Raw genomic sequence first — 9,881 nt, forward strand, 5'->3', positions numbered from 1 at the left:
GAGAGGAGAGGGAGAGAGAGTCCCAAGCAGACTCTGCCATAAGTGTGGAGCCTGATGTGGGGCTTGATTTCATGACCCTGAGATCGTGACCTGAGCCGAAACCAACAGTTGGTTACTTAACCAACTGAGTCACCCAGGTGCCCCCAAACCAAAAGTTACTTAATTACTTTTGCAACTTTCCCCCTCAAGGATATTTAAGGATAAAGTACAAAAGATAGCTGCCAGGAAGCTCTTAAGAAAAAGTTTGTATTTCCCACTATACTGCATTTCAAAATACAGGAATATTTAAAAGGCAAGTGGGGGTGGGGGCATATGACTTCTAGTTATTAGCACAAATGAGGAATTGGCAACAAATGACATGTTAGACCCAGATGATCTCTGGGGCTCAAAGCTGTCAGGAAGGAGGTATTTCACAAGTAATTTCAAGGTTCAGATTTTTATCCCCTTAGATAGTTTAACATAGGGAATGACATCCATAAGCCTAGACCATAGATGTCAACTTTGGAAATCCCTGATTAGGGAGTGTATCCTTCATCATCTTCTCGTGGGGGCTCCCCATCCATCTTCTTTGCACTTTGCTTTTCTCTCATGATCTCCCGACTTTCCACCCTCTTTTAAAGTGTTTTATTTAGCATTAGAGATAATAATTTTCTTGGATACTATCTGCATCTTCTTATTTAAACATTTTTAGTTAATAATTTTCTCTGTCATTCTTCCTGGCAGTTGTAGAGGTAAACTCAAGTAACAAGTTCTAGGTCAGGAGGAGAGGGAGGGAGGAAGGGAAGAGATGGTTCTTCCTACTGCTACTAAAAATGCTTTGGGATGACATCTATACAGTCAAGGGTGATATTAAAATATTTAATAATCGGTATCACATAGGGTCCGATTGTTCATTCAGAGTGGATGCAAATAGCAGGGCTGGATCAGGGTCCCAGAGGCCTCCTGCTGTGCCAGGTTTACCTCTTTGGCTGCTGGACCAAGAGTAGGGAAGGTGGGGCTCCAGGCAGCAGTTATTATAAACCAGCATTTTAATAATGGATATGGCTGTATCTATGCCTATTGGCTGATTACCAGCTTCATACTCAGTGGTTCCATGATATAACCCCTCCAAATCTTTCCTTCTGTCATGTCAACAAACACTTGGAAGTCAAAAGGCAACTGACCTTTCTTTATGGGTGAAAAGGGAGTGATAGATTTTGTTAAGTTTTTAAAAATTTCATTAAGTTGGTTTTGGCATGCAAATGTTCTACAGGTTAATGTAACCATATAAACATTTGTCATTTATGCTTTTGTTGCCTTGCCCTTATGCTTATAAAGACCTTCCTTATATAGATGTCAGCTAAATAGTAAGCTATATTTCTTCTGAGTTATTAAGGATGATATCATTTTTATTTTTATTTTTTTAAAGATTTTATTTATTTATTTGAGAGAGTGAGCAAGAGAGAGTGAGCACGATCAGGGGAGGAGCAGAAGGAGAAGGAGAAGCAGACTCCCTGCTGAGCAGGGAGCATGACAAGTGGCTCGATTCCAGGACTCCAGGATCATGACCCGAGTCGAAGGCAGATGCTTTACTGACTGAGCCACCCGGGGCCTGTTGATATCATTTTTAAATTCAACCCTTTTTTGCTACCTTTTAGGTTATCTTTTGGTTTTTGATGTCATATGCAGCTCTTACCTGCTTTTTATCCAAAGCTCCAGTCTTCTCAACATCATAATTTGAATAATGTGTGATTTTCCCGTTGATTCATATTATACTCTTTATCAGGTTTTAGGTTCTTTTATCTACCGTAAGAATTGTTAGAGTTCAGGAATTATCTATTTTATTCCATTACTTGGTCTCAATTATCATAGTTTCACATGTATTATTATCAAGGACCAGAATAAAATGCCCCCTGAAATTATACAACATGACAGTACAATTGAATTTTACCTGAGCCTGAGCTCCTGGAAAAGAACAAAGGTTAAGAAATCGCCCGCCCTCTTGTGTTCCAGAAGAGGTTTGCTGCAAAGAAGCACCTTTCCCATATACCTTATATAAGACTACAGGTGCCTCCTTTCTTTACCTATCACAAGGCCACATACAGACCTCCAAATTCTATTCATAAATGATTAACTGAACTGTTTTGTCCCACTGGTCAATGGGAATGAAATGTTTGTTCATCAAACTTTGGTTAAGATGCTTTCCTTCCTCCAGGCCCCTAAGCTTTGATTTAGCCTCAATCTGAGCCATTCAGTATACAACCCCTCCTTACCTGCCCCTCCAGAGACTAGGCTGGCCTCAGAGTAAAAATAATTTTCCAATCCCACTCTTACTTCATGACCCCACACTACCCCTTTCTAACCTTGTTTATTCCTCCTATAATAAACAAATTCTTTTTATTCTTGAGAAGCTTGCAGATCTTATGGTAATAAGAGTTCTTGTATTGTAGCAGTTCCTTCCCTCCTTGAAACAATCCTTTCAATAATATCTCTCTTTACTAAATCTCCATTTTCTTATTGGAAAGGACTTGCTCATTACCTTTTACTACCAAATTTTTCTTTCCTGTTCTTACATGCTCCTAAGAACAAATTATTTTGCTACATCTGTCCCCCCTCCTTTATTTAAGCTTTTTAAAAACTTCAAACAAACAAACAAACCAAAAAAGCAGAAACAGATCCATGAACACAGAAAACAAGCTGATGTTTGCCAGAGGGTAGGGAGTTAGGGGGATGGGCAAAATGGGGAAGGGAAGTGAGAGGTACAGGCTTCCAGTTATGCAATGAATAAGTCATGGGAATGAAAGTCAGCATAGGGAATAGAGTCAATCGTACTGTAATAGCGTTGTATGGGGACAGATGGTGGCTACACTTGCAGTGAGCTTAGGGTAATGTATAGACTTATTAAGTCACAATGTTTCATACCTGAAACAAATGTAACATTGTGTGTCAACTACATCTCAAAAAAATTATTGAGGCATGATTTATATACAACTACTACATCCATTTAAAGGGAACGGTTTGATGAGATTTGCCATGTGTATAACCTCTGTGAAACTCCCCCTCCAATCAATACGTGGAATATTTCTATCACCCCTAAAGTTTCCTTGAGTCTGAAATGAGTCTCTTGCAGACAGCATACTGATGGGTCTTGCTTTTTTATCCAATCTGTTACCCTATGTCTTTTGATTGGAGGCATTTAGCCCATTTACATTTAGAATTACTATTTAAAGATATGAATTTAGTGCCATTGTATTACCTGTAAAGTCACTGTTTCTGTAGACTGTCTCTGTTCCTTTCTGGTCTATGTTCCTTCTGGGCTCTCTCTTTGTTTAAAGGATCCCCCTTAATATTTCTTGCAGGGTGAATTTAGTAATCACAAGTTCTTTTAGTTTCTGTTTGTCCTAGAAGCTTTTTATCTCCCCTTCTATTTTGAATGACATCCTTGCTGGCTAAAGTATTCTCGGCTGCATATTTTTCTCATTTAGCACCCTGAATATATCATGCCAGTCCTTTCCTGCCAGGTCTCTGTGGGTAGGTCTGCTGCCAGTCTAATGTTTCTACGCTTGTAGGTTATGGACCTCTTGTCCCAAGCTGCTTTCAGGATTTTCTCTTTGTCTCTGAAATTTGCAAGTTTCACTATTACATGTCAAGGTGTTGACCTATTTTTATTGATTTTGAGGGGAGTTCTCTGCCTCCTGGACTTGAATGCCTGTTTCCTTCCCCAGATTAGGGAAATTTTCTGCTATAATTTGCTCCAATATACCTTCTGCCCCCCCGCCCCTCCATCTCTCTTTCCTCTTCTTCTGGGATCCCAGTGATTCTAATATTGTTTTACTTTATGGTATCATGTATCTCTTGAATTCTTCCCTCGTGATCCAGTAGTTGTTTATCACTTTTTTTCTCAGCTTCTTTATTCTCCATTATTTTGTCTTCTATATCACTAATTCTCTCTTCTGCCTCATTTATCCTAGCAGTTAGAGCCTCTATTTTTAATTGCATCTCGTTAATAGCCTTTTTGATTTTGACTTGATTAGATTTTAGTTCTTTTATTTCTCCAGAAGGGGATTCTCTGGTGTCTTCTATGCTTTTTTCAAGCCCAGCTAGTATCTTTACAATCATTACTCTGAACTCTAGTTCTGACATCTTACTTACATCCATACTGATTAGGTCCCTGGCAGTCAGTATTGCCTCTTGTTCTCTTTTTTGAGGTGACCTTTTCTGTCTTCTCATTCTTTCCATAGAAGAATAGATGAACAAGAGAAAAAAAAATACTGAAATGGCAACAATGACCTCAGAGAAATATACACTAATCAGAAGAGGCCTCAAGCTGAAAAAAAAAATTAAGTTAAAAAAATGAGAGAATATAATCAGACAGGTGAACAGAACAGAGCAATACACTGGATCCTGTGTGTATTTTGGTCTGCTTGTTAGAAAATTACATCCCAAAATTGTAAAGAAAGAAAAGCTTACATATGTACAAAAATAAAATTAAATACAGTGAAAGGATAGAATGTAACTGTAAAAATGAAAGTTAAAAAGGATTTTTAAAAAAGAGTTGATAAATAAGAAATTGGTTGAAAAAGGAAAGAGAAAAAAATTAAAATTGAAAAACTAAGAATAGTGGGGAAAAAACCATGAATTCTATGTACTATTTTCCCCAAGCACTGGAGTTGTGCAGTTCTGTGTGATCAGTAAGCTTGGTCTTGGCCAGATGTTCTTGCTTATCTTCTGGGGGAGGGGTCTGCTGCACTGATTCTCAGTTGTCTTTGCCCCGGGCAGAACAAAAAAACAAAAAACCCCACAATGAGATACCACCTCACACCAGTGAGAATGGCTAAAATTAACCACTCAGGAAACTACAATGTTGGTGAAGATGCAGAGAAAGGGAACCCTCTTATACTGTTGGGGGGAATGCAAGCTGGTGCAGCCACTCTGGAAAAGAGTATGGCAGTTCCTCAAAAAGTTGAAAGTAGAGCTACCCCATGACCCAGCAATTGCACTATTAGGGATTTACCCCAGATACAAATGTAGTGATCCGAAGGGACACCTGCACTCCAATGTTTATAGCAGCAATGTCCACAATAGCCAAACTATGGAAAAAGCCCAGAGGTCCATTCACAGATAAATGGATAAAGAAGATGTGATATATATATAATAGAATACTACTCAGCCATCAAAAAAATGAAATCTTGCCATTTGCAATGATGTGCATGGAACTAGAGGGTATTATGCTAAGCTAAATAAGTCAATCAGAGAAAGGATTATCATATGTAGAATTTAAGAAACAAGGCAGAGTATCATAGGAAAAGAGAAGAAAAAAATAAAACAAGATGAAATCAGAGAGGGAGACAAACCATAAGAGACTCTTAATCATAGGAAACAAAGTGAGGGTTCCTGGAGGGGAGGGGAGTGGAGGGATGGGGTAATTGGGTTATGGACATTAAGGAGCACATATGATGTAATGAGCACTGGATATTATATAAGACTGATGAATCACTGACCTCTACCTCTAAAACTAGTAATACATTGTATGTTAATTAATTGAATTTAAATAAAAAATGTAAAAAATAAAAGTTTCCTTGAGCCACTTGCTATACAACACTTCTTCTGCCCTTGGCCCCATGCCAACACCAATGTGTTTGTCACTATAGATTGGTTCGAATTTTCTAGAGTTTTATGTATATAGAATCATACTCAGCATCATGATTTTTAGATTCAAACACATTGTTATATATATTAGTAGTTCATTCTTTTTTTTTTTTCCTGTTGTTGTTTGTATTCTTCCATTAGTATTGTTACGGAACCTGGACTGGATTGCCTGACGGAAGAACCAAGTGGCACCCGGAGATCTTGGGAGGATAGGAGGTTTATTTAATGCTGGCTGGCTCAGAGGAGAGTGATCTCCAAAGGTCTGAGCCCCGAGCACAAACAAAGGGGACAATTTATACACTTCTACTTCCACATACTTGGCACTTCTGGCACGTGCGCAAGGCAAGGCAGGGAGAAGAACCCGGACTGGTGTGCGTGGGAAGCAGAGCAGGGAGAAGAACCCGGAAGAGCCCTGGGGTAAGGACTGGGACTCTCTTGCTGGCTTGGTCGGCCATCTCAGGACACAGATTTTCCTTAATATTCCCCCCCTTTGATGCCCCTTTAAACACGTAGTTTAGAGGGCATCATTTTCATCTTATAAGGGGCAATAGTGAGTAAGGAGTAACTGGAGTCTGATTTTAGCAATTTGAGTAGTGATAAACCTAGTAAGGGCATTAAGAATACAAGAACCAAATGCTACTAAGAGGAGAAGCAATAGGAGGCGGCCGACGAGGGGGGTGAACCAAGGGAACCATTGTGAGAGGGTATCCCACCAAGTTGTCCACTGGAGTGTTTCCCACCAGCGATGTACTCATTCCTGTAATTGGGTCAGAGTTTCTTGGACCACTCCCGACTCATTAGCATAGAAACATTCCTCCTGTAAGAAGAGGCAGAGCCTCCCTTGCGTGGCCGTGAGCAAGTCGAGAAACACTGAGGCCAGTGAATCAGTTGGTGCTGCAGGGTCAGGGCTGACTGAGTGAGGGCAGAAAAATCTGCTATGAGTTGTTGAGTTAATCCCTGGTACTGAGCCTGAGACATCCTGACGCCAGTGGTGCTGAGGGCAACACCTGATGCGGCCAGCAGGCTCACGATAAGAGGGATGGCCATGGGGGAGCGTTGAGGGCGGCTAGGAGGTCTCCATATGAGTGGGGCATCGCTCCCGGGGAGGGCTGAAAGATCGGGTAAGAGACTGACAAGTGTGCATGATTGATCATGTGGGGTGATGCAGATGTATACACCTTGATCACAACCGAGAAAAGTGTTGTTAGGCACACAGACCCAACTATGGCCCGTGAGGGAGAGGAAGAGTTGCCATACAGCAGTACTGGAGCCAGAAAGGGATAATCTGAGGTCCCCAGTGCTGCGGTGGGAGGTGACCTGGTAGATTGGTTGAGGATGACACCTAGGTATTGGATGGGACCGGGCTTCCTACAGATCCAGACACTAGGGGTGGATTCGAGTGGTTAAGAGCTTGGTGGAAGGCGTTAATTATACCTAACAGTTGCACTATAGATGCTTGCTGCGTGTGGATGGGGGACCCAGGGATGCGCCAGGGCGAGTTATTTTCTGTCTGACTCTGGGGGTTGACTGTAAGGCTTGGAGTGAACATGGACTTAATCATAAATTTGGCCATGGGCTCAGTTCCCATAGGGTGATATTGGCCCAACAGGAGAACGATTCCTGTAGCCCATGATGTGGCATTGGGTTCTAAGACTGAGAGGGTGAGTGGTATACAGTGATTGTTAGGGCAAGAGGATGGGGCGGCATTGGGTGACAAGGAAATCCAGATGTCACTGCACTGTTTGAGGCACCACCTGGTGGACCATCGTTCTATTCCTGGCCAAGTCGCCACCCATGACTCACATCCCCAGGCTTGTGAGCAGAACTGAGGGCAGGTGTTTGGCTGTTGAGGCGTAGGGCCCCCACAGATGTAGATATCTACCAGCTGGTAAACTGAGTGAGGGCCATGGTAGAAACACTGTCTATGAGGTTCCCAGGAGGTATCAAGAAGCTGGCATCCATCAAAATGGAGGTTAACCTTTGGTGTGTGCCCATCCCAGGTGGAAGAAGTCAGTGGGGGCGCTGGTGTGGGATTGATGGGGATAAGCTCAAAAGTCCATTTGCCAGTAATGGTGATACGAGAGTTTGCCCCCCTTGCCTGGCCGGGCAAGCTAGAGGCAGTGCGGAGGAACCGCACACCAGGTAGTAGAAGACCAGGACCGACTGGGGCTAGGAAAACCATGGTGAAATGCGCTCAGGAGTAGACAGCAGAGGGCCAGTAAAAGCGGGGTCTACGACCTTAGGTAGAGGGAACCATCGTGACTAACCTGTCAGCAGATGAAACCCGTGGACAAGTAAGTGCAGTAATACACCCTAGAGACACCCAATAAGCAATGACAATAGTAAGCCTCTGGGGGAAAGTCCAGTCAGGAGGGGCAACAGTGTAGAGTCTGACTCCCAAGATGAGGAAAATCACGCCGATGAGAGCCAGGGACCACGGTGAGCAGGTGTCCATCAGTTGGTGGGGTCTCGTTGAAGGTGAAGCCGGAGAGGGTTTGTGAAGTCTGGCTGGACTCTCCACTGGCACGGCTCCTCATCCAAATGATGATCTTTCTTCACTCTGGAGTGGTAGACCCACAGGGTAACACCTGAGACCTTGAGGGCAGTAGGGGCGGTTAGAACAACAGTGTGGGGCCCTGTCCACTGTGGTTTGAGGGGGTCTTTCTTCTGATTTTTGACCCAAACTGAGTCCCCTGTCTGGAAGAAATATATCTGAGACCCTAAGAAGATTGGGGCCCTCTCAATGGTGTACTTTTATAATTTATTTAGGGTGGTCCCCAGGGCCTGAAGCTGCTCCTTTATCCCTTTATCTCCAACCTGATGCAAGTTTCCTGGAAGGCTTCCCAAGCATGGAGGAGGCCGTCCATGTATTAATTCGAATGGGGAGAACCCTGATGTCCTGGGCGTGCAGCAAGCATGCAGGAGAGCTAGGGGTGGTAGATCCGGCCACGGGAGGTTAGTCTCCTGACAAAACTTTGCTAAGGTTCCCTTGAGGGTATGAGTCATTTGCTCTACTTTCCCTGAACTTTGGGGCTGGTAAGCAGTGTGGAGTCTCCAGGTGATGTTGAGAGATTTGGTCAAGACCTGTACGATGTCTGCCACAAATGCGGGTCCATTGTCACTATGGATTGTTAATGGCAGGCTGAACCAGGGCACAATCTCCTGCAAGAGGACTTTAGCTACTTCCCGGCTTTGCTCTGTCTTGGTCGGGAAGGCCTCGACCCACCCAGAGCATGTGCATACTATTACTAGGAGATATCTGAACCCCCGGCTCAGCTGCACATCTGTGAAGTCTACCTCTAGATCTTTGAAGGGGGTTGTTCCCATCCTCCGGACACCTGGCGGGGGCCGCGGTGCAGACCAAGCATTATTTTTAGCACATGTTATGCATCGTTCACTCGTTGCTCGGCATAGTGCTGACAGCTGACTGATGTAGTAGTGCTTCTTGAGAAGGGCCTCTAATGCAGTTTTCCCCAGATGAGTGAGTTGGTGGTGTTCCTTGACTAGATGCCCTCCAGTTACTGTTGGAACAAAGATGCGCCCATCTGGCATTATCCACCATCCCTTTTCAGTCAGGGTGGCTCCCTCAGCCATGGCCCATTCCTTTTCCTTTTTAGTATAACTGGGCGGAGGGACTTCTTCCAGGGGTGTTAGAGCCATGGTGAGGGAAGGGGCTCTGTCCATGTCCTCACTGGCTATGGTCCTGGCTGCCTTATCTGTCAATTTCCCCACGCTATGGGGTCGTCTCCTTTCTGGTGTCCCTTACAGTGCGGGATTGCTACTTCCTTTGGAAGCCAGACGGCTTCGAGGAGTCTCAGTACCTCCTCCTTGTTCTTGATAGCTTTTCCTGCTGCGGTTAGGAGGCCCCTTTCCTTGTAGATGGCTCCATGTATATGTACAGTAGCAAAGGCGTGCCGAGAGTCAGTACAGATGTTGACTCGCTTGCCTTCACCAAGGGTGAGGGCTCGGACTAAGGCATATAATTCAGCCCGTTGAGCTGACCATCCAGCTGGTAATGCCTTAGCTTCTAGGACTTCAGTGGTTGTGGTTACTGCATAACCCGCTTTCCAGGCACCCTCTTGTAGGTAACTGCTGTCATCGCTGAACAGCGTGAGCTCTGGATTCTTTATGGCTTGATCCCGCATATCTGGATGGCTCGCATAGACTTCATCTGTCACCTCGGAGCAGTCATGGTCTGGTTCCCTCTTCCGGGGGGAGAAGTGTTGCTGGATTTAATGTCCTTACTGTTTCAA

This window comes from Halichoerus grypus, chromosome 2, assembly GCF_964656455.1.
Source record: "Halichoerus grypus chromosome 2, mHalGry1.hap1.1, whole genome shotgun sequence".
NCBI classification, from domain to species: domain Eukaryota; kingdom Metazoa; phylum Chordata; class Mammalia; order Carnivora; family Phocidae; genus Halichoerus; species Halichoerus grypus.